Source organism: Micrasema longulum, unplaced genomic scaffold, assembly GCF_059751315.1.
Source record: "Micrasema longulum isolate JH-2025_06_02 unplaced genomic scaffold, ASM5975131v1 h1tg001039l, whole genome shotgun sequence".
In the NCBI taxonomy this organism is placed as follows: Eukaryota; Metazoa; Arthropoda; class Insecta; order Trichoptera; family Brachycentridae; genus Micrasema; species Micrasema longulum.
Window position 1 is genome coordinate 119836 of NW_028278227.1, and position 26415 is coordinate 146250.

Consider the following 26415-nt stretch of genomic DNA (forward strand, 5'->3'; position numbering starts at 1 on the left):
TTTTTGGGAGATTGATGATCTTGATGAGCAGGCGCGAATGAAATTTGCTAAAATAAAATACATATAATAATAAAATACAATAACCAAAGCGCAACATGTTAAGAAAGTATTCCTAGCTCTTGATTTCTAAGCATATTTTTTTAAAAAATATTTTAAATCTGTAATACTGCACACACTAACCTATTCTTATGTGTGTATACATGCACGTAATTTATAAATTGTTTATCTCATGTCTTAATGTGAAGTTTGAATTCTGTTTTTTTTTTTTCTAATGTTTTTTATTGCCTTATTTTTTATTATGAATTTAATTTTTTACTTCGCCTTCTTTCTAAATCGTAGTCTGATTTTTTCCTTTCTCTGGTATTATTATGGTGTTTAAGTTGACATTGGTTATTTTATTTTCAAAATTCGGTGTTTTGTTTAGAATTCATAATTTTATACACAAATATAATGCCTTGAAACAGGAAGAAAAGTATGCAGACTTCACAATATAATTTCGAAAAAACTATTTTCAACAAATTAAGTAGATAAAGAAAAAGTTATGTTTGCTAACAAACCATTATTATAATAATTCAGATTAAAATAAAACAAGCACTTATTTTTTTCAATATTTAAATTAGTGGTAAAAAAAAGAGTTAAAAAAAATAAAAAATAATTATAATTAACAACAACTAAGTCAGTGCTTTAAGAATAAATTATCATCATCATCATTCCCTTTCCGCACGTAATGTTGCATAGGGCATTGCATTAGTACACCAATCGCAGCGTATCTTGATTATTTTTTTGTTACATGAAGATAAGATGATCAGTCTTACGTTTCAGGTGACTATGACAGGTCCAGAGACTATGAAATATTCTGGTGTGAAAACAACCTTTAAAATAAATATTTTACATTAATCATTTCGGGAATCGAACCCGAGATCTTTTGCTTGGTAGGCAAACGCGCTGTACATTACACCACGAGGCCGACGATAAACATCAATTATATATTATTATTATTAAATACACATTAAACATTCACTTTACCCTTGTGTATCTATTTTTCAAACAAAAAGATCCTTAAAGCTATTTTTGTAGTTAATTTGTCTAAATTTTCATAGTTTGAGAGAAATAATATGCTGCTACAGTAGTTGAAGTGTGTTTCAATAACCGTACTGTAAATAATTTTGCATGAATCAACGATTTGTTAAAATTCTTTCCAATGTTTTTTTTGCAATCGTTTTCATTACCAGTGTTTCGATGCTTGTGATTCGAAGAAAAAAATTGTGACGATAATCAAGCACAACTCGGTACCTGCTTTTAATATTTTATTTTGTTCAAATAAGTCAAAAACAAAAAATTGAGTTGAACCGGGTTTTGCTCCGGTGGTAGTGTTGTGATCCGAGGTTCGAACCCCGATCTACATTTTTCACATGTTGTTTACGACTAAAAAAATAGTTTCAAAATTTAAATATTTTGGTAAATCATCAGTTCCATAATTTTTTTCCTCCCTTTTTTCATCGTTTCAGAGAATTGCCATTCGGAGCGCTCTCTAGAGGGTAGAAAAAAAAAATGCTAGCGCGTTATTAACGTTTAAATTACGTGCTAGCAGCGGTTTATCTACCCCCGAAAGAGCGTTCAGAATCGCAGCGCAGGTCGATAGAAAAAATTAATATGGTAAAATAAAATGTCTAAAAATTATCTACTCAGCTTGTACATATTTAAGTTCCACTAATTCTATAAAAACTGAAAGTAAAAAATTAAGGAAAATACAGTGATGTTTTTTGTTATAACAATTTATTCAAACTCATATTTTTACAAAACACAATGATCATTTTTACATAATTTGTGAAAAAGTATTAACACATTGTTGTCACATAAATACTGTACATGAAATTAAAAATAATTGTTACAGTTATAAATCTTGTATTCACCGTAGTTTCGACGCATTGTTAACTATTAATGTTAAGACTCGTGATTGTGTTCACCTCTTACACTAACTATTGTGTTTTCAAATGTATATATGGAGGCTTTACATTTTACCTTCTGATTGAGGTTGCATCGCCAGCGTTTTTTTATTTTCTCCCTGTATCTGTGCTCAATAATGAACTTATGTGCCTTATATACGAGGTAAGTGGCCCCATACTTTCCGGTAACGAACTCAGCTAAAATATTACAATAACAAAGTTATATAAAACATTCAAGTTTGTTATTGAAAATTCTTGGTGCAAGTTCACTGTTATTTGTTATGGAGAGTATCACTCTTATTTTATTTCTATAATAAATAACAAAATAGGGTTAGTATAAAATTAAGTTTTGATTTTCGCAGTTGCGCGTTGTCTATCTTTTCGCCTCATATATTGCGCCTCCATATTGTCTTTCAAGCAGTCAGATATTGCTGCTGCTTTATTAGTTTTCTCCCTAACTTCATCGCGGGGATCACCATGGCCATATATCTCAACACCCAGATAATTCAATTGCCTCACCTGCTCCACCGGCCTATCTTCGATCACCAGCTTGCATCTCCTATGATGTTTTAAGATCATTAGGCTCCTGGCGTAATTAATTAAGATGATCATGTTGCACTTATTCACTGCCTTTGCGAGTCATTCTCAGACTCAGCCATAATTGCAGCATCGTCAGAGTAGCAAATGGTACTAGTATTACTGTTGCCAATCCTATATACTATCTCCAAATGTGTTACCTCCAATACGATCCCTGTCCGTTATCAAGTTCAATGGACGCAGGTGATCCCTTTGTCTAATTTCGCTTACTGTGAGAATTTCTTTTGATAGTTCCCTATCTATTTTTAAAAAGTCTTATTTTGAAAATTTTAGTCAATGAGTTCACATATACTCGTATTAACAGTGTTGCGTTCATGCCGAAACATTGACTATCGAAATTGCTTCCCTTTCATAAAATATTCTTAAGCTCAGACGTACGAGTAACATGGGCAATTGAATAAGTAAACTACACTTAGATTGAATTTCAGTTTCATAGCACCATTAACTATAAGAAAAACAATTTCGTCAGATATAAATAAAAATAACAATTGTAAAATAAATTATTTATAAACGATTAGTAGACTAAGTATAGTTTTGAACAACACCAAAAACTGACGGTGTTTCCACGATAGAGAAGCAAATTACGAGTGGTAACCTTTCAGACGTTTTAAAAAACGGAAAAACTACACCATTCTAAAAAAAACGAGATTTAACACAGTTCTAAATAAACAGCGTTCTAAAAAACCCCGTTTATTATATTTAATTATACTGGGAGTTTTTTTACGTTCTTGGGTCATTCATCCATACTCAATACCATAAAAAATCACTATCAAAATTTACATATAGTAAAGAGAAACTTAATCAGCTCACCATATATTTTTAATCCCGTGGCGGCACGCTATTACTTTTTGATAATATTTCATGACTTGCAGCTCATAAACGCAGATGCCTGAAGACGAATTCAATATTTTAAGAAGGGGTTTATTTTATTTTACATGACAACACATTTTGCTCAATTTAATGTTTTGAAAATAAAATGTATGGTTTAAGATGATGAAAGTTTAAGTTTTTCATTTATTTAAAACAATATCGATCATTTAGCGTGGGTAATTTATTATAAATGTCAAATAAATTTCAGCGTTTAAACACCAAATGCGTATTGTAAATTGTAGCGCATACAGTGCAGATAAAAAACATAATTATATGTAGGAATAAATCAAATGATATTTTGTGAATTTAAAGGTCTTTATTTGCAATTGATACAAGTTTTAACCTAAAAGATAGTACTGTTATTCCATAAAATAAGGTTCCTATAAAATGTATTAAATAATAATTAAAAAAAACTAATTATAAAATAAGTAGTTTTCTGTTTCTTAATTAACAAATATTGTGCAACGAAAAAAACTTGTATTCATTATTTTTTTAAATAAATATTTTTATTTATTTATAATATACTTAGACTATCAAGCGAATGAATACATTGAAGCGCTTTTAGTCCATCACAATCAGGGACGACCCATCTCCGTTAACTTGCTTGGACTCACTAGAAAATGCGTGTTGAGTCAGGATACTTTTAAACGTTCGATGAATTAAGTTCACTTGATGAGATAAACAGGGCGCCAAAATTTTTTTTTACTTACTTGAATTGAGTGCTTAAAAAAACCGGTGATTTCTAACATTTTTTTTTGTGTTTTGGAAACGGTAGCTTTTACTGCTACTCTTATAAAAAACCGAAATGCCCATCGCTAATTTATTTTCATATTGTTTATAAAATATATTGTTCATAATAACATTCTACACAAATAAATATTTACCTATATTATTAATAAATAGTACCCATGCTGTGCATGATATTTGAAATTTGTAATTATTTAAACGAAGATTAATTATAGAAAGTAAGGCGTTCATTATTTAAGTCAGAGTCGTGATTGTGTGAACCCCTGACACTAATTATACTGTTTTGGAATGTATGTAAAGAAGCTTTACATTTTTCCTTCAGATATAGTTTGCATCGCCAACGTTTTTTCGGTTTTTCCCTATATCTGTGTTCAATGATGTATAAATTTCTCTCATAGATGAGGTAGGTGGCTCCAAACCTGCCTGTTATATACTTGGCTGAAAATTACAATAATTAAATTAATTAGATAGAATAAAATTCCAAAAAAATAGGATGGGTAACTAGACAAATACATTTACGGAGCTTATGAACTGTCATTAGCTGGTACAGCCCCCGCATTATATTTGAAATCCGCCATCGCCTTTCTTTGTACCTTGTTTAAAACGCGTAAAACCTGCAATTTCATAGGTGCATCTAATGATAAATAAACAAATGAATAATTAATAACAGTCCCAGAGAAAAAAATGTTACACAGTTTGAATTTCCCCCAGTCAAATACCTACCCTTATTAGTCCGGAGGTAAAACACTGAACGCATGTAAGGATATGTATTTTGGGTACTTGTTATATAATGAAAAGCTTGGGTCAGATTTAAAATATTTTATTTAAGTTTATTTTCACACCTTGGCAAACACCGGCGGGCGTATTATTTTTTTTTCAATTAGGATACGCAAAATAAATAATAAAAATAATATCATTTCACCCGTTCAGACTTTCAGACGTTAATAAAAATATACAGGAATTTTATAATTATTTACTCCCGTACCTACCGAGGTTGAAAAGTGGCGAGTTAATTTTATTATATGGCTATATTTTTTTCTGCTTAAATTGGCAGTCGGAATTGCACGGAAAAGTTTGTTTTCAGTATATCTAGCTTGTTTGTTTTAAAACAAATTTATGTTGTCCTTCTGTCGGCATGTTTCAGTACATTAAACAAAAATTAAACTCATTTAAACGAATAAAATTATAATACATAATAGCAAAAAACATGAAAGTAAATAAAATAAATTCAAATCAACATTCATTTCTGTTGTAATATATTAAATTAAAAAGATAAATTATATTCAATAAATTATATCATCCTGGATCCCATAATATGTCACTGTATGTTCATTGATCTTTGCTTTTCTTTTATTTTCTTCGTTTCTAGTTTTATGTTACTGTAGGTATATTTAATTATAATATTTTGTTTAAAATGATTTCTGTTCGTTAATTTACTAAAATAAAATAAATAAGTAAACACAATTTTTCATTGACTGTGTCGATTTATTTTTTATTTGTGACCCAGTTTTCGTTCAAATAAAAACTATAAAATATTTTTTTTAAATACGGAATATTAAATATTTTTGAATCCACAGGAATTAATTTAGGTCTAAAAGGGATACAATGGAATTTAAATTACAATGTTTGTGCTAAAATGTTAATTTTACACTATTATTCATATTCGATATAAATCTTCATCAGCCCTTGTTGGTCTCCCGCAGGACATAGGCATCCACCTGTGTCCTCCACTTCTTCCGGTTCTACGCTGTCCTCATGAATTGTCCCGGCAAACCTCCGAACATAGTCCGACCATATTTTCACTGGTAGGCGTCTTCGGGGCCCCGTTTTCCCCGGTCTCCATTCGAGAAGACGCTTTATCCATCTATCATCAGACATTCTAATGATACAGCTTGCCCATTTCCACTTCAAGGAACCAATCCTCTCTACCACATCATATACTTAGGTTTGAGCGCGGATCCAATCGTTTCTGCTTCGATGAATGTTTTTGCATTTTTAGTTTTATTAAACTTTACGTTTCATAGACTAAATAGGAATGACATGACATTAGTGAGTTGATTTAAGGTTAGGTTCGTGATTGTGTTCATCATTCACACATATAATGATATCATCTAATGTATGTATGAAGGCTTTGCATTTCTTGTAATAATGATTGCATCGCCAGCGTTTCTTAGCCTTAAACTTATCTACGAATTGCACGATAAACTTGTTTCTCCCGTATATGAGGTGTACCATGCCCTGCTTAGCGGTAATATATTTGGCTGCAAATAACAGAAAACAAACAGTATTAGTGTAAATATGAGCGATAATGAGGAATTCCACTGTTTTCTAATTATTTTTTTCTATTAGCGTACTATTTAACTAAGCAAAAATATTTATATTTTTTTTGTGCGTTATTTACAAAGATATGATTTTTTAAAGTTACATTTATTAAATACCACGCCAAATGACTGTAATCAGTGTGTCACTTTTCAGTAGTGACGTCATGAAACGGTTGGCGTTCTTACTTTCACTGACCTGACAAGAATCTATGGAATATTGCTTTGATTACTTCATTTAGTTGATCGTAATTTGCTCATTTCTATTTTATGGTTGTTTTTACGAACGTTTCGATTTAGAAAAACCTAGAAAGTTGACATAATCTCCGGTTGAAATGTCAAATTATACAAATTATACTCTTTTTTTTCTATGGTCAAAACGTTGCGGGGGCTTTAAGCGGAAACCGGAAATACTACACGTAGATATAAGGAGTGACGTCACTATTTACGATTTTAATTTTTTTTATTTATTTTTGAGTGCGTTTTTGAGATATTTCATCCTACTCCAACGGAGTAAATAATGGAAAAAACTAGATCTTAATTTGAGCATACGCGGACTTGGTAATTCGGTACTGGGTGACCATCATAAACGAACTAACAGAGTTACGCAGTTCTTTATCTCAGAATTAGACGGAGCGCAATTAATTTTACTTCAGTCAGCGCATAATTGCGCAGGCGAAAGATTGCGTGCGAGCTTGTGGCAGTTTTAAAAATATGCAAAAAAAAAAATATTAATGTATGAACATCGAACCCATCTCAGATTGTTACAATTAACAACAAACTAATTTTAAAATACTCGTTGCAATCTTAGGGAAGCATCAGTTCCATTTAATGCATGGACGGACCGCGCGTGATAACCAAAATTGCTCTTTTACTTACTTCGCGTATAATATTATAGTTATAATATTTAGATAATATACGAAGGTTGCTACATAAGTTTTGAGATAGACAAGTAAAAACAAATATTTCTAATCGAAAATGTCTTTATTGTTTTTCAAAATATTCTCCTTGAAGATCAATAATACACTTCAGCATGCGTTTGAACCAATTTTTGAAGCACTTTTTCTAGTCCGACCGAAGTACCTCCAAAACATGAGATTTTAACGTATCAACCGTTTCTTCAGGCGTCGAAAAACGATGACCTCGCAATTTATTTTTTATATGCGGAAATAAAAAAACATTGGGTGCCAAATCAGAACAGTACGACGGATGACCCATCGATTCGATATTTTGAATGCTCAAAAATTCACTTGTTTGAGCTGATGTGTGACATTGTCGTGGTGGAAAATGATTCGTCTTCTGCAATTGGTTTCCCCTATTTTTCTGAACACTTCTGGCAAACAAATTATGGTGTACCATTCAGAATTGACTGTTCTACGTTGCTCTAATGAAACGGTGGCGACATGTCCAGTTATTCCGAAAAAACAGGCGACCATTTGCTTTAAAGTGCTTCGCAGTGCAAAGCATCGATTGTTTCTGGCACAACAGCTGATTTTGAACGACCTTCACGAAATTCGCACTGTAACGAAGTGCGACTACGATTGAATTAAGAAAACCAGCGAAACACGGTGGCTCGATATGATGCTTTATCACCAAAAGTCGCAGCGAGTTGATCCGTACACTGTTGTTAGTTTAATCCACGTCGAAAGTCATAGAAAATCATCGCACGAAAATGTTCACAATTTAGTTCCATTTTTTAAGTATCTGTAAACAATACAAATATCACTCGTATGACAAAACGTTCTGAGTACGATTACCATTAAAAATGGCAAACTTTACGATGAAAATGTCAGATTTGACATATTCACACTGGTGTTGCCATATCTTAAAACTTAAGTAGCACCCCTCGTATTATATAATTATAATGTACGAGTATGCATGTTACGATAAAAATTGCGCCTTCTTCGCACCTTCGAGTTCCAGCAGACTCCCGCTTTTAAGCGCGTCGCCTTTCGTCAAATGAAACAAAATTTAATAAATAAAAAAGCGTTTTATATTAGTTGTGATTGTGAATATTTCTAATAAAAACAACAGAGTCGGAAACAGTATGCAATCTGGCTTTACATCCATTATAATATTTGTAACATAGCCAACGTTTCCTAAATTTATCTTTGGTCTTGGATTCCAAAACATATCTTCCGCCCATAAACATGATACAACGCTGCCCACGCTGAGTGGTAATGTATTGAACTAAAAACATACAAAATATTAAATTCTGGAAACATGGATACCAACACATAAGAATGGTCTAAAAATACTTACTTGTATACGGGAATGAATCTACTCCAAAATTTTCCGCAAAGATTATGGGCACTAGAGCACCGTAATATTAACGAGTATAAAAAATCTTTCTTTAATACTTATATTAAATTACGTTAGGTATATTATGTATCTACGTATGAATTAATGTAATAATTATTCAGGATAATTTTAATAGTGGCATTTTCGTGAAAATCATATTAAGGGCGCTGCACAATAAATATCGCTACAAGTCTTGAACTTACAGAGTGCATAGGAGGTTGATATTCCAGTTCACTTATTAAAATTATGTTAAATTGTTATAATATATAGGAGCTAAATTACAACACGTCTTGCAGCTACAGAACGCATGTATGGTTAAAAATCTAGCTCCAATTTACATTTTTTTAATCGATAAGGTAATTTTTTTTTAAATAGCCGATTACAAATAAATCTGATCAAATTTGATATAATTTTATAGTTAATTTAATTTACGTAACATGAAGCTGATAATACTAAACGTCTTGCAGTTACAAAGCGAATGAACGAATAGAATTATAGCATTTTTTTATTTCAGTATTTTATAATATCAATAGTGACGCGAGTGATTCTAAGTAAGTACAAGTCGTGATGAAGAAATACTGACCTTAAAACCGCTGGATGTACAACTAAAAAATTTTAAACGGTTTATACAAATTTCATAAACAATGTCATGTCACAAAGCGAAATACATTTTTGTCACAAAAATAAACCTCAATCAAGCCAATGACAGGTTTTTTCAAGTAAGTGTGGAGAATTTATTTTTCCCTTCTATAAAATACTTTCCATATCTGTTGACCTGCTGTGTCGAATATAAAGAAAATGTAAGCATAAATTCCTTAAGTATGAAGAGTAAAAATAATTCAATAAAATGGTTTAGGTATTAATTTGTATTTTACCATGTTATATAAACTTTCCAAAGAAATAAAAACAGTGGAACCTCGATTATCCGGAATGGATTTTATCTATTTTTCATGTGGCATCTCAGAAATTTAACATGAGCATCTCAGTCAGTAAAACAAAAAGCTTAACAATATCTAAGTATCCTAAGAGATGCAAACTGATGATAGATGATAAGACAGTGGAACAAGTCATGTCTTTTAAATATACTTCGAAGTGAGGGAACAAACCAATAAAGCCTCGGCAATATCTGGATTTATTTTATTTTATAAACATAAACGGCAAATCTGCCTTTTACAAACATTTATAATATTAACATATTCGGCTTAATATATATATATATTTTTTTAAAACATGACTTTCTTTATACCCAAGATTTATAAAAAAAATTAAACCAAAAATTATACAAGATTTAAATTTAAAAAATTAACCTAAAAATTATACAGCATATTCAGTAGAAAGTTTAAATAATAAAACATTCTACAGTAAAACAAAAAAAAAATCATAAGTACTGTTTCACACAGCTAGGCAAAGTGAACAAAAAACTGTATATATATATATTATGAAATGCATGAATAAATAAATATAATTATCATTCACCATCTTTGAAAAAGTTCAAAAGGTTTGTTATATGGGAACAATACCCTACACTAAATATATCAGATACGTGGGAATAACTATTGCCGAGTTCATGAAGTCTATTTAATACGGCATTACAAGTATACACTGTCCGTGAATTGTTGCTACAAAACGGTGGCACCTGTCTAGTCATTCTTCCAGGCACCCTGAAGTTGATGAGAGATAATAGTTCAGGGCAATCCCATATTGAATTTACAATTTTGAATAAATTTAAAAATTTAAATTCTTGAGAAATATCGAATGGCACAAGAAAGCAAGGTCCGTATAGACAAAGAGTGTGTCAGACCAATCATGACGTATGCAAAAGAGACGAGGGCAGATACGGTGACAGCAAAAAATCTGCGGAGAACGTCAGAGATGAAAATACTAAAGGCAATAATAATAGCAGGTGACAGAATCCGGAATCAAGAAATTAGACGGACTTGCGATAACCAAGTACAGTGGAACGGAACTAGGAGAAGATTCTGGAGAGATCACGTCGATAGCATGGACATCTCCAGAATTCCCTTTACCGTGGCCCTTGAAATCCCAGCTGGTCGCCTTTTACTTTCTGCTTTCTGCTTTCTGCTTTGCGCGTTTTGCTGCGTTTTTCCACTTCCAGTGTTCAGTGTTTAGATATCGCCGTGAAGAGGTATGATGGACAGGAAGATTGTACCTCGAGACAACTTATATGTCTCAAAAATATACGTGATTTGGCAGTTTCTAAAAGGAAAGCTAATTTTAGGTAAAAGTCAATCACTGTTTTTATTTAATCGTCAATAATTTCAAAATAAAGTTTTATGTCTAGTACATAATATTGTACTTATTTCAATAAAAATATTCAAATTAATATTATGTAGACATACTGTGTGGAAAAAGAACCAGAATCCTCGACGAGTGTTTTCGACTCGACGGCTGCTCTCAGGTAAAAATTCTGAAAGCAGGGAATCGAGCGGGGAAACGTCCGCCTCGTAGTGTAGCGCTTGACGCATTCGCCTAAAATACTTGAGGTTTAGGTTCGATTCCCGGGAAGGTTAACACGATATATATTTAGTTTAAATGTGATGTTCATCTGAAGTATTTTATTGTCCCTGGACTGGCACCAGAAGCGTAAGATTGGTGACCATTGGTACCCTCCTGTAAGAGATGATCGAGATACGTTGCATTTGATTTAACAATGCAGTCCCCTATGCACCATCTGATAGAGGTTTGACGATGATGAGTGGCATGATAAATTTTGAAGTAAAATTTGGTTTACTATGTATTGAATGCCTGAATCAAAAGTAAGTAAAATGATTCCTTCGGCACGAGGAAGAGTTCAGAGTGAGAATAATAGTTTTAATTTACAGATAAAAAAAAAACATTATTAACTTTTTACTATTTTTATTATACATCATGGTTATGTATATTATTTACGGAAATGACACTGTTCCCTACTGTATACAAGTATCCTTTGCAACCTAAATACGATTTGTAGCAGTTCCACCTTTTCTTCAGTTTGTCTTTATAATCATGTTTCATGTTGTACCTTCCCCCCAGATACACGATACAGGGTTTTCCTCTTTTTGTATTGATGAAAGTAGCTAAAAAATATTTAATACCAATCAATGTTAATTATTTTCTATTCAATTTAACAAAACCAATTAAAATAAACTTAAATTAAAAACGAAAAAAAAACCTTATTAACAAAAAAGCCCATTTGAAACGTATCATAGATTTGTATCTACGCGGTACGGCATGCCATTACTAAAATTACAAAAAGGTGGTTTGAATTTTACTGAATTATTTAATAAGAGGCTAACGCACTATCTAGTAAGTACACCACAAAGCAGAATAATTTCCAGTAGATTTATTTTTATATGATCTTTACATGAGAGTAGCCACCAAATAGAGCCGTCATGGAATAAATAGTTTTAGAAGGTTTTTTCTCATGTGGCGGTAAATATTTTTGTGTTTGAAAATTAGTGCGAACTTTAAATTTTATATTTTCGACACTTCACCCTCATTCCAATATAACACCCACTCACCCACCCTCTCACTCACTTACACTCACACAAACACACTAGTATGTATTGTACGTGTATTTAATGTATTTCTGTGGATATCTGTCATTGGTTTTATTCTCTGTATATTTTATTTGTTATATTTTTGTTACATGTATTACTGTTGATATCCCCAATAAATTAAAAAAATTGAGACGGGCGTGTCGGCAAATTAAACTATTTCGTGAAACTGTTTCTATTTAAAAAATGTGAAACTTTTTTAGATGATTTTGAAGAACAAGTATTTTAAATAACTGTTTTATTTTAACCACCTCTAGTGCTAACGTGATTGAACATATATATATATAAACTATCGAAAATGATGGAAACCACAGCTTTAGGCTACATATAAAACACTATGATTCTTGTGATGACCACTTTACTGCGTATACAATATTCTATCTACAAAAAAATTGGTTGCAGTAATAATAAAAAGAATCCGTTTTATGATTACTACAATAATGTAATGGTCATCCTGAACCTATAAAACTCACACCCCTCCCTTTATCCTCTCCCTCTTCTTTCAAAACTACTTATCCCACAACATCAAACATTTACATAAACTATAATCAGTGCATGTAAGAGTTGCCTACTGAAAGCATGTGGTTTCAAATCGGCATGATGGTTTTATATTTTTGTGCAACAACTATGCCGAAGGTGTATAGTGGGTTTTGCATATTAGTTTAATGATTAGTGTCCTGGCAAAGAAACGCGTACGTCTCGAAACCGGTAGACATAGAAAAGTCGGTAAAGTCGGTAAGTCGGTAGTCGGTAAATAAATTTGAACCATAATTTTCCAACTTTAGAAGATTTTTTTTTTATTTTGCTTACAAAAGGGTTACGATATTATTGAAATTTTATTATTTAATTTTAATATAGATATTTTAACCGAGATGAAGGTTTTTTAAAAAGAGAATATGAAAGTCTAAGCATTTACAGAGCATTTGATTTGTAATTGCCTTGTTTAGGCGAAACACACGCTGGGTAAAATTCAAGTTTTAAAGTACCTAGATTCAACGATAGCACAATATACTTCTTTTTTAAAAGCTCTGTTGATAAAGCGATTTCATAGCCATCAGACCATTACAGATTTGAGTCCGGCCAGTATTAAGGTGAAAATTAAAACAAAATAAAGTTTTTAATTAAATAAAAAATAAATGCAAATAAAACCAAAATATATAAAATAAACTATATTTAGCAACAAAGTAAACATGAATATTTTCACAAGAAAAGTACTTTTACAAGTCGTTTCGGATAACATCAATAGTTACAATGTTATAAAATATGTATACTTAATAAACAAAAAGTACTTACTAGTTATAGAATAAGAAAAAAAAAAAATTAAACTTAAATATATCTTATACAACGTCTTAATGAGTGAACCCAAAACCTACTTGAAATCGTTTAGTTAGGATTCCATATTCTAACCCTTCAATGCCCAATTTTTCTAATTATAACTAAAAACGTATTTTTACGCATGTTTTTTTATGCAAATACTAGGAAAAATAATGAAAAAAAAGTTAATTATTTTCAGTTTTAATTTAATATTTTAGTTCATGTGGATAATATCGGGCATTAAAAGGTTAAAGATACAAGAACGTACGAAAAACAAGAAATAACGATTCTTATGAACATCTTTTTATATAATAATAAAAGTAGCGGAAACAATTATAGCTTCAAATCTTTAAAAAAAAGTTGAAATCACCCTTTGAAATTTAGCTAAATAACACTTTTGACTGAATACGTCTAACTGACTTTAAATTCAACAATTTATTTTTTCCAATTTTATCGAAAGTTTTTACCCTGGTGGCGACTTTCTAAAATAAATTATAATGGCTAGTATGTACACAATATAATAAACTAGTCTTCGAGCAATAAACATGTCTGAAATCACTTATATTCACCGATTATCAGTATGTAGCAGATCGTCTACATTGGGCATTGTAGGGCTAATTGATTAAAAAAGTTAGGAATATTATATTTGATTTTAAAAATCAACAATTCTTCTTGTTTAAGGTTTAACATTTAATAAATTAATATTGCATGGATTTAGAACGAATAATAAGGTTTCCATGAATTGTACAAAGTACCTAACTGAAGAGTTATAAGTTATAATACATATAAATAGATAAGTATTCGGGTGGTCTTTAAATTAGGGTAAAAACATGATTTTTTAATTAACTTTGTAATTTTAATCTACTCTGTAAAAAATAATAACCGTATTTTTTGGAAATTTTAAAACTTAAATTTAAGGGCTGTTACCACATTTAAAAAATATATTTTAAAAGAAAACAGGAAGGAAATCGCAAAAAAAAAGTTTTATAAACATGCGAATTATATTTACCGGAATTACAATGTTTTATAATCATGGCTGAAACGTGGATGTGCCTACGAGAGTAAGAGGATCGATGCATTCGAGATGTGGTGTTGGAGAAGGCTGCTGCGAGTGCTTTGGACAGCCAGAAGGACGAATGCATCGATACTGGAAGAGCTCCATATTACAACTCGTCTATCAGTGGTGTGTTTGAGAAGGATACTGTCTTTCTTTGGACATATTGCTAGACGTGAGTCAGACAATCTAGAAAAGGCAATAATGTCTGGCCGAGTTAAAGGTAGGAGAAGCCGGGGTAGAATCCCATAAAGATGGACTGACCGAATAAAGGTGGCTACGGGGCTAAAATTTGATGAGTCAGTTCGTCTGGCTGAGGAGAGATTGGAGTGGAACAATCAGAAGTGTTCATGGTGATCACGATCCTCAGCATTGAGGGACCGACTTGGAAGAAGAAGAATAATATAATACCGGCGGCCTCCGTGGTGTAGTGGTCAAGACGCTTGACTCACGCACGGAAGGTTCCGGGTTCGATTCCCGGTGAGAACACAAAAATTAAAAGTGTGATTTTTCTCAAGCCTGGGTGCTCTGTGATGTAATTCACCACTGTAATTAGGCCTCCTGGCCTGTTGTGGTGCAAAAAAATGTTAAAAATGTTTTTTAAAAAAAAAAATATGTTGAATACGAGTGATTTTAGTAAAAAAGTTTAAAATAGCAATAGCATGAAGTATTAATGTACCGACCTAATTTAATTTTATAGAAATATCTTGAAGATGTTTGTTTGTAATATAAATTATGTATGACTATGTTTTCTGAATAAAATAAAATATTTTTTTCAAAATAATAAAATAAAAACTTCTTAAGTATTCTAAAAGTTCAAAACTAGGTAGCGACTCCTGAATTTTTTTTTAAAAATCAAATAATTTTTATGAAAGTCTTGTTTTCTATCATAGAACAAAATAAGAGGATGCCCGGGTAGATTTTAAATGTTAGTTTTTAAGGACCACTCAAATATTTATATTATAAAGGTTACATACTGTTATTGTCATATATGATGTTTTATAAATTGCTCGTCTGTCTACATGTTCTGGCTGTAACGCGTATGGTTATTAAACCTAGTACGTAACTCCGTAATCAACTAATCCTGGAATATTTTTGTATATCAGTAGTTGGTTCGCACAGACTCTGCGGAATTGTAGAGAAATGATTACATAGTGGGTAGAGGTAATAAGAGCTGATATATAAGACGTACAGAATTTGTAATTAAGGTATTTAAAAAATATATTTTGAATGTTTTCCTATATTATAATATTTGTGGCATATTGGGGATTTCATAACTTTTTATTTTATTTATTGATTGATTAAGCTTTACATATACACAAACATATTTAAATCTATTTAAGAGAAGAAATACACAAAGAAAAAAGGAGAAAAAAACAGTTATCAATATGAATATTCGTAAAAAAAAACATTTGCAATTCACAATTTGTCGCTCAACTTGATAATAGTCTGTTCTAAGGCCAACAAATTGTGAATTTACTGGTTTGGAATGAATGGAACATAGTAATAATCAAGGTATCAAAAAAATACACAGAGCATCAAGGAAAAATAAGAAAATATTTTATGATGGATTTACTGCATACCCTGGAGTATATAATAAATCTATCTGATATGCACATTCTGAGATACTTCTAAAAATGTATAAAATAATGTTTTAAGAGCTTTTGGATTAAGAATTAATTTGCTGATTCGAGTATTTGTTTTATATATTTTTTTTAAATTTGGAGATTACACATAGACGAACGGTCTTGAAACTCCACCTAACATTAAAAATATGTACACAGATAATATGATACCTATATAGCTCTATTGCGGCCAGCCAGGCGCGCGGTCATAAATGGATTATTTTTTCATTTCCACTGACCTTAAAAACAGCTTAAATTTATTCGGTTACAAATTTCTTACAAAAATTATTGGGTTCAGCGGTAATTTATTAAAATGTTGTATAAACACAGTATGCAGTAGTAAACAAACACGATGTATAGTTAAACTCGATAGTTAAAAGGTTAGCTATTCTAATGATTCTAAGTGCGTAGGTAATATTAAAAAAATCGCACATTTGTTAACTTAAAAGTATATTAAAAAATATTTTTATACATAAACAAGTTAGTAAAAGTTCATTGTCACACAATGATTACTAAAAATAGTACTTATTTCGAAAGATAAGAACAGGACTTAAAAAAGTGAATGAAATATTTTTGAAAAGCACTTTGAATAAAATATTGCTTGACCGTTATTCGTTTATTTTTTTTATAAACCTCTTAAGTTTTAGTTATACGTCGGCCTGTTTTGAGGTTACGCCTCATTACCAGAAATTAAATTTACTCAAGTAAATGAAAAACGTCATGCTACAAAGTTATTTTTTTTTTAAATATATAAGTTGATCCAGAGAAAGTTTTGTGCGTAATTTTTAGATTAAAATGATGTTATATGATGTTTTCGTTTTCATTTTAGTATATTATTCGTCTCGATTTGACCTTAGATAGATATATAGTCATATCGTTTTTTAACATTTTTGTAAATAGCTGTTATAAGTAAATGTGAAAATAAGTTTATAAAGAAATCCTTTTGTATGCTCGTCTCTAAATCAGGTTTCCCATAAACTATTTAGTAATATTGTAAAAAAATTGTAAAGCATGATTTTTAAATAAATACACGGTAATAAAAAAAAAAAACATTAATCTCTATTTAAAAACTTGATAATATTGCAAATGATATGTTGAGTTTTAAGAATAAAATAATATCGATAAATTATTTATCAGTGGAGATCGAAAAAATATGGAGTAAAGAGGTTGGGAATATTTATACAGTGTAAAATTCAATACAAGTGTCAATTAAAAATGAACGATCATAACATGACGAGATCTGATCACAACACTACCATAATATTATAAAAACAGCAAAAACGGTAATAGGCCAATCTCGACGTATATGCAACACAGTTTTTATGTAGTGTGGTACAATAAATAAAGCAGCGAATTAACAGAAAGAAAAAAAAGGAACCAATTAAAGAAATGCCTGTAATAATTATATAAAATACAAACACATAACAGGTTTAATATATAACAAAAAAATAACGGGTAAGGGAGAATGCCGGTCAGAATGACATATCGTCGTTTATAAACAACACCGCTTAAGTCATTTTTAACCTTCTTGCAGGACGACGCAATAAAATGCTATTTTATTACAAACTCGACTAAATTACGCCTGTTTATGAATTTAAATAAAACGTTTTATTCATAAACCAATGCCTTTTATTAGTTAAAGTCTAATTTTCCTCTTTAACTCAATAAAATAAGTCGTTTTTACGTCGCCCTGTAAAAATTACAAAATGACATACGCGGTATTGTTAGTTAAGCGACGATATTATGATAGAATGTTAGCACAGGGAGCTCCAAAATACAATATATAAAATAAATATTTTAAACTCAGAGCTTCCAAACAAATTTTATTTGCTTATTTTATATTTTTAAATGAAATCTTAAACGTTTATTACCCAATTCGTAATCAGTTATCATTGTCCATAATACATCTGGGCCAGTATTACATAATGGGAAGTTAACAGAGTTCAGAGAATCAGAGAAAATTTGAAGCATCTTCATCAGTATTCGATAGTTAAACACGCCTATTCACTTTTTATATATTATGAACATTCAATTTTCAAGGAAAATTTGATCTTACTTTATGACGATTTAATATAACTCCTGTAACCGAAAAAGTCAACTCAAATTTTCAATACGAAAAATACTTGTATAAAAATAGTAGCAGTCCTTTACTACATAGCACCAATCATGTTACCGATAAAATTTGATCGAGGTTACTATAGACACATGGGTAAAACTATTATTGAATTTATCTACGCTAATGGAAAGTCTGCACTATGATTGTGAATATTTTTCACAGAGATAATGTTATCTCCTATCGTGTAGATGACGCCTTTGCACCTCCTGTATGCTCTGTAGCACACCCAGCGTTTCTTCATCTTCCCTTTGTAGTTGTGTTCCAGAATATATCTTCCCCCCATGTATAATATACAAGGTTTTCCCTTTTGAGACACAATATAACGAACTAAAAGAAAGAAAAAAAACATGCTTAAAAACCAATTCCTACAACGTATAAGTTTAGTGCATCTGGATTCTGATTTTAAAAAAATATTTTATTGTTCAATGTACATATTTTTTTTTTCCAGATTGATGTAAGTCAATTTTTAGACAAATCATAAAACATATACAGCTTACCTTACTTGACCCCCATGACTGAACTGTACGAAAAACACGGTAGTTTGGCGATTCGGTAATTTTTTTACACAAAACTGCACAGGAAAACACCAGATACAAAAAATGCTGACATACACAAATACAATACCAGACAATAACACTACCACATTAAAAAAGCAAGAAAAAATGCATGACAGTAAAAAATATTATACTATACAATGGATTTAAACACTGCAATGACTTACCAACTATTTGAAAATTTATACTGAGAAAAAAATATACAATCAATATTAAGGAGCACATGATGACTACACTTACCAGACGACACATACATGACTTGAATGTAATATGCTAATCCCAAGGGGTTTTTTCGGCGGTAATGACTCGAGTCGATAAGAAGACCCTCGGTCTTTAAAACGGTTTTTGGGTGTATGGGGGGAGTGCTTTCACTTATGGATACTGGCGGACATAGACCGCGATTACAGTGGGAAGTTATCTTTAATTGTCAATAAAGTAAAATTAAGTTTTTTTTTTTTTAATGTAAATATTTGTACGCACAAATTTACTGTCTTTGTCAGCACCATCTAATTGAACACGTTTTAAATTTAAAAACTCGTAAAAATATGCGCATTTGAAGAGTACACGGCAAAAACAGGATCATTGCATTTTTTCGATTTTAGGGATATTAGTGCCATTTTTTTTCCGGAATGAATTTAATACAAAATAATATTCAAAACTAACAACGTGTGGCTCTCTGTCTAATAAATTGCTGGAAATAAATATGGGGTCACGGCTGGCAAAAAAAGACAAAATGTGACCATTGCTCGTGTTTTTATCATTAAGAGAAATGTTTTTTTTTATTATATAAAGTAGATATTTGTATTTTTTTTCTGTTAATCTAAGTAAAAATATAAATTAGATTAATTAAATACCTATTTATTAACTAAATAAATCCAGTTTTTCCCAAACAAGGTTTTTATTTTAAATAAATAGAAAAAAATGTTTTTAACAACTATTTTTTTTTCTTTCACCGACCGGTTTCAAAGCAAACAAGCTTCTTAAACCTTGACGAAGAAGCTTGTATGCTTTGAAACCGGTCGGTGGAAAAAAATAAAAAATTAGAGGTTAAAAACCAAGTACTTTTATTTATTTTATTATAATGAATAACTAAGTTAGTGCTTCAAATAAGAAATTTATATGAGTATTTGAGTTATTAGTCAAATATTGTAATAAAAACCAACTGGTCCTAAAAGAAGTTTAAAAGTTGGAAAATTGTTTTCAGGCGTTGCCTAGTATGTGAAATTATTCAGTCAGATGAATCTCTTCACACTAATAAAGGTTTCAGCTCTTTAACTTCACTAAAATTAACAAATGGAAGAATTGAAGCAATATGGATGTTCAAACATCGGCAAAATTGTCAATGTTACACAGAGTGTTAAGTGGCCACTTAAACCAGCCAATGACAGGTCATAAGCCCTGTAAATACCTAGACTTCTATATTCCCCTTTAAACGTATTCTCCATCCGTGTTGTAATTTGTTAATTTATATGAGGTTTTTATTCTTCGTTTTGCTCTCCCGTAAAATTTGTCAATGAGCCCGTTCTTGCCGTGTACCTTTCATTTTGGTATAGGGAATTAGATTTTACTTTATAGACAATTGAAGATACTCATTAGCTTCTTATTGTAATCGGGGTCGTGGAAAAATTAAGTAAGTATTTTATTTATTTATTTATTGACAATTTATATACATATACAATAAATATACATATAAGGGCGGGCATATTGCCTTAAGGCAATTTCTTCCTACCTACCCAAACCGTTCAGTTTGAGAAAATTATAAATACATGGACATATTGAATCTTACAATTTTATACAAAAATTAAAAGCAAAGATTAACAAAAATAAATATATGTATAAAAAAAATTACACTTTACTATGAAGAGAGGAGAGGAGATGGGAAGGAAAGAAGAAGGATAAAGGAACAATTTAAATATTTAGATAGTGACATTTCAATCTCGACTTAAATGTAAATAAAGAAGGGGCGTCTCTAACATTAGTGGGTAGATTATTCCACAATCGAGCGGCTACTACTGTGAAAGAGGAGGCAAAAAAATTAGAGCGATGACAGGGTATTAAAAGGGTTCTCTCGTTACTAGAACGAAGAGATAGTCCGTGTTGTGAAAGAGGTTGGATGAGCTCTCTCAGATAAACAGGCGAAGTGGGATTATTTAAAATATTGTGAAGAAGTGATAGAATGTGAATGTTTCTTCTATGCCTGATACTGAGCCAGTGTAGTTGCGTGCGATACTCGGTTATGTGGTCAAATTTGCGAAGATTAAAGATATAACGAATACAAATATTCTGCAATCGTTCTAACTTATCAAGCAATTCAGAGTTAGCATCTGGATAACATACATCCGCGTAGTCAAGGAGTGGAAGAAGTAAGCTCTGGACTAATGTTTGCTTAACATTAATTGGCAAGAAATTCTGTAATCTTTTAAGTGAGTGCAAACTGCTATAAAGTTTACGACTAACTTCGTTAACCTGATCGTGCCACTCTAAATGCTTATTAATGATAATACCTAAGTTTTTGACTGAAGTCATGAATGGAATTTCTGTACCATCTATTTTGAAAAGAGGAAGTGTAATAAGCTGATTAGATTGTTTTTAATTCAGGAAGTATGGTCATGGTCGTCATTCAAATATGTGATAACATCATTGGTTGTATATAAAAATGATTTACACCCGGCGTACCCTCTGTAGCACACCCAGCGTTTCTTCGCCATCCCTTTATAGTTGTGTTTGAGAATATACCTTCCTCCCATGTATAACAAACAAGGCTTTCCCTTCTGAGTCATAACATAGCGAGCTAAAATATGAAAAAATTAACACGCTTAAAAATCCATTCTCGCTGATACAATTACAATGGAAATAGGAATGGATATAGGAGAAGGAAATATGGATGCTTAGGCATTTATAAGGCATATTATCTGTCATTTGTAATTTTGGATTCCCGCAAAAACGGCCATTCCTTCGGCCACGTCCCTAATACGTCACGACTTATGTTTATTTGTTCCTCGCCATTTATTTTTATTTTATTTATTTAATAGCATAATTATACATTTTTACAATTTAAAAAAATTTCACTTGTTATATTTTTACTAAAATCCCACCAAGCCACTTTTTGTAGCTTGTTGGTGAAGATCATATTTATACTGACTTAATAATATTATTTAAATTTATAAAAACAATGAATAACAGATAAAAATTAACAGCCGGAAAGATCAGAATAAACATGTTTATACAAATAATAATATATAAATTAATTTTTTTAATACAAGAAAATATATGAAAAATTAAAATATTTACACCTAAGCTACTATTCATAAATAAACTCTTGATCGAGTAACCACTCTCTTATTTTGCTCTTGTTACAATGTGAGTTAAATTTAAGTTCTTTTGGTAATAAATTCTAGGTACTAAATATTTGAGAGTTCTATTTCCATATTTATTACATACTTTTGGTACTACCAAGCCGTCATTAGACGTGAAGCGTGTATTATGGTTATGTTTGAGAGGAAACTTGAATGAATTACTATTAAATTGTTCCAAAATGATGCAAAGCCACAGTAGTCCTCGAACTGGCAGAGTTTTGATTGTTTTGTGCAGGAGATCATTATTACTTCTTTGTTCGTAAATCTCTGCAGGTACAATTCGCTTAACTATAGGATACTGTAGACCCTGGATCATTTTAATATTAGTTTTAGTCGAATGTCCCCACAACTTTATACCATATCTTATTATTGATTCTACTAAAGAAAAATAAATAATATAAATAAATAAATAAATAGATAACTTATAAAAAATACTCACAAGAGTCCGCAATCGATCACAAAGTTTAAATATATGACGATCCCATTTAAAATTATGATCAATAAAAATACCCAAATACTTATACTTCTCCACAAATTCTATGAGTTCCCAATTACAAGTGTTAGAAATACCATCATGCAAGCAATTTGTGCAATGAGCAATAATATTAGGCAAAACATATTTTTTGGCATGAGGAGATTTTATGTATAAGCATTGAATTTTGTTTCAAAAATTATAACGAATCTTAACGTCACAATGACGAAGGCCAAACATGTCGCGTTTTTCTTGCAACGTATTTTTATTAAATTTATTTTTTACATATATGTATGTAAAACATTTCTTCACAATATCCATATTGATTTTGAAAATACAAATAATTATTCTAAATCCTTTTCATATATTTTAATCAGTATTCGTAGTATGCGATATTTCCCTTTTGTGCAAATAAACGCCTCTACAAAAACGCGACCAGAAAGGCCTTGACAAAAATTATAAATAACAAAAAACACTGCCACTAATAAGTTAAAAAAACATATTTTTTTTACCCGGCAGTATTTCTTTATTAATTCATAATTGAAAAGAAAAATATTATCCGATTGTGAACTCATGAGGGTTATAACGATTGTTTATTTATTTTGATTGATTTTATCACTTATTTAGTAAATGTAATGCTTTCATAGAGAAACGCCCAATATAAGAGTTAACAATATGAACAACGAAATACTGTTAAAATTGCTTTATTGTATTATAAGTACATAAGAATGCATTATAGAAAATACACAACAAATTCCAGTGTTCTTACATATTACAACAATACATTTTTCTTTTGTGACCTTTAAGAGTACTTAATATCCTGGATAAATATATTAAGTTCTCCAAAACAAAAGCCATTCTCAGGAGAAATATTCAAAATTATATTTTGACTGGGGGAGAGTCTATTACATCCCAAAAAAGATAAGGAAATAAATTATATTAAAAAAATTCCAGGAGTGTTAAAAGTGTTTCTAATAAAAGAAACGTTTCTATACTATAAATGAATTATTGGAAGATCCAATTTGATAAATTAAAATGTATTAAATATAATTAATGTAAGCAATAGATACCCTAATAATTTATAATGTTTTAACTGTTTTTGTTTTATTAACTTTTTTATTTATTTGTTTTTTTTTCTTCTTTTTTTTTTCTTTTGTATTTTTTATTAAGTTTTGGCTAGACTGTAAGAATTTGCTAGTGGTAATAAGTCCGCAATTTAACTATGTAAACTTTTGTTTTTATTTTTGTATTTATCACATTGTATGTTATGGATAATATTTTTTATTATTATTATGGTGAACACATCTCACTGCGTGTTGTTCAGGTTGAGATACAAAATTATTTTTTTTGTATTTTTAAGTTAAATGCATGCTTCCACTTTTCATTATGTTGTATTCCAACTCGACACAGGTCTTTTAGTCTCGTGGAGTTGGAGATTCGTTACTATTTCTCGAATTATATTATGTACTGTTGTTGTAAATAAATATAGGCAATAAGATATAATATCTTTAATATACAGAGTGTTCTTTAAACCCTGTCACATCCGAAACCACGATGATCAGTATGGGCAAGAAGACATATAAGCATATTAAAAAATATATTTAGAACGACCAAATTTAAAAAAAATATATATTTAAAAAAAACATATGGTTGCGTACTTCTGCAGGGGAGAAGCGAGAGGGGCGCCGCCGCGCGGTTGACGGTATATCAGACTCCCCCCTCCCCACTCCTCGGCCACTTTTATGTTAAATGCATCTTCAAATTATTACAACAAATTTTTGTTCAATACTCAGTCTTTATTGAGATCCCAGATACCTAAGTTTAGTCTAAATTTGAAATGGCGTAATCTGCCGGTATAAAAGTAATTATATTTTAGTTGGATAAAACTTTTGAGTATATTTTTTAACAGCAATACCATTAAAAAATATTGTTTTTATCTAACTTATGTTTTTTTTTTTTTATTACTGCCCGATCAAAAAAAATCATTCATTTTAAAATGGCGAAATCGTATGATTTCCTATTTTTGCGTTCATAATGGAGTTCTGGTACCAACCCTAATGTATGGAAGCGAAGCATGGAGTTGGAAAAAAAGGGACGAAAGTAGACTGAATGCTGTTGAAATGCGATCCCTCAGGCGAATGTGCGGAAAAACAATGTATGATAGGTGCCCTAATGTCGAAATTAGAGCAGAATGCAAGGCTGAGTTAAGCATTATCGACAAAATTAAGAAAGGTCTTTTGCGATGGTTCGGTCATGTGGAGCGAATGAATGATGAAAGAACGGCTAAAAAGATTTATGATGCGAATGTGTCTGGTTGTAGAAGTCGAGGAAGGCCGAGAAAGACATGGCATGATCAAGTACAACAAATTCTTGAAAGTGGTCATGTGAAAAGTCGGAATAATCGACGTGCGTGCATGAGAAGATGTATGAATGTGAAGGAAGCAAAGGAAGTGTGCCAGGACAGAGTGGTGTGGCGTTCTATCCTCTCTGCCTACCCCTCCGGGGAAATGGCGTGATGGTTAGTTAGTTAGTTAGTTCGTTTTACTTTAAGTCCACTTTCGTTAAATATTACATATTAAACATATTTTTAAAGCGACTTAAAAGTTTTCAATACCAGAATCATGGTTATGCTCATTTTTCACAAGTGTCACAACATCATACACAGTATACAAAGATGATCTGCAACCGGTATAGGATTTATAGCACACCCAACGTTTCTTTAGCTTGCCTTTATAACGTTGATCCATTATATATCTTGACCCCATGTGCACGATGCAAGGCCTTCCTTGTTGGGACCGCACAAAAGTAACTAGAAATTATCACAAACAATATATGAGGAAACCTTCAACGAAAAATTAAAATTAATCAAATTTCCAATGTTTTATGTCAGCATGAAATTTCAAAGAGAACTGCGAGTTTATATGTATTATGACCTCTAAAAAAATGTCTTATTTTTTTTATTTATAGTTGAACGTAGTTGTGTAGAAAGCAGCCAGTCCACAATTTTGAAAAAAAAATAGATATCGGTATTATCGGGTGCAGTAAGGGTCAATTCTATGTTGTGCTAAACCCAGCCAGACGCTTACATAAAAAAACTGTAATAATCACCTGCCTGCATTTCTCTATTTGCAGAAAACACCTACAGGACTAAAAATATTTTACGATACTTAAAAGATCATTCAAACTAGTTAAGTACGTAGTTAGATTCTTGTTTGTAATATAAAAAAAAACTAATTTATTCATTGTTTATAATTTGTCAAAGTCAAAAACATTCCAACTGTTGTGTGGATTTGATTATGTATTCTTTTCACAAAGGTGCTATTATCTCAGCTTCACTTTTCTATGGCTGGCTGCTTTCTGCATAACTACGTTCAATTGATGCATGCTTTTTATTCTATACAATCTACTTTTATAATTTTAATAACGTTATAACGAACTTTCCAAAAAAGAGGATAGCTCTTGTGCTTGGAAAGTGACTTACACTGTTATATTTATTCAGTAATTTGAAGTTATATAATTTCATTATATACGAAATAAATGAAAAGATACGAAATATAAAGAAAAACAGAAAATTACATTTAAGTAATA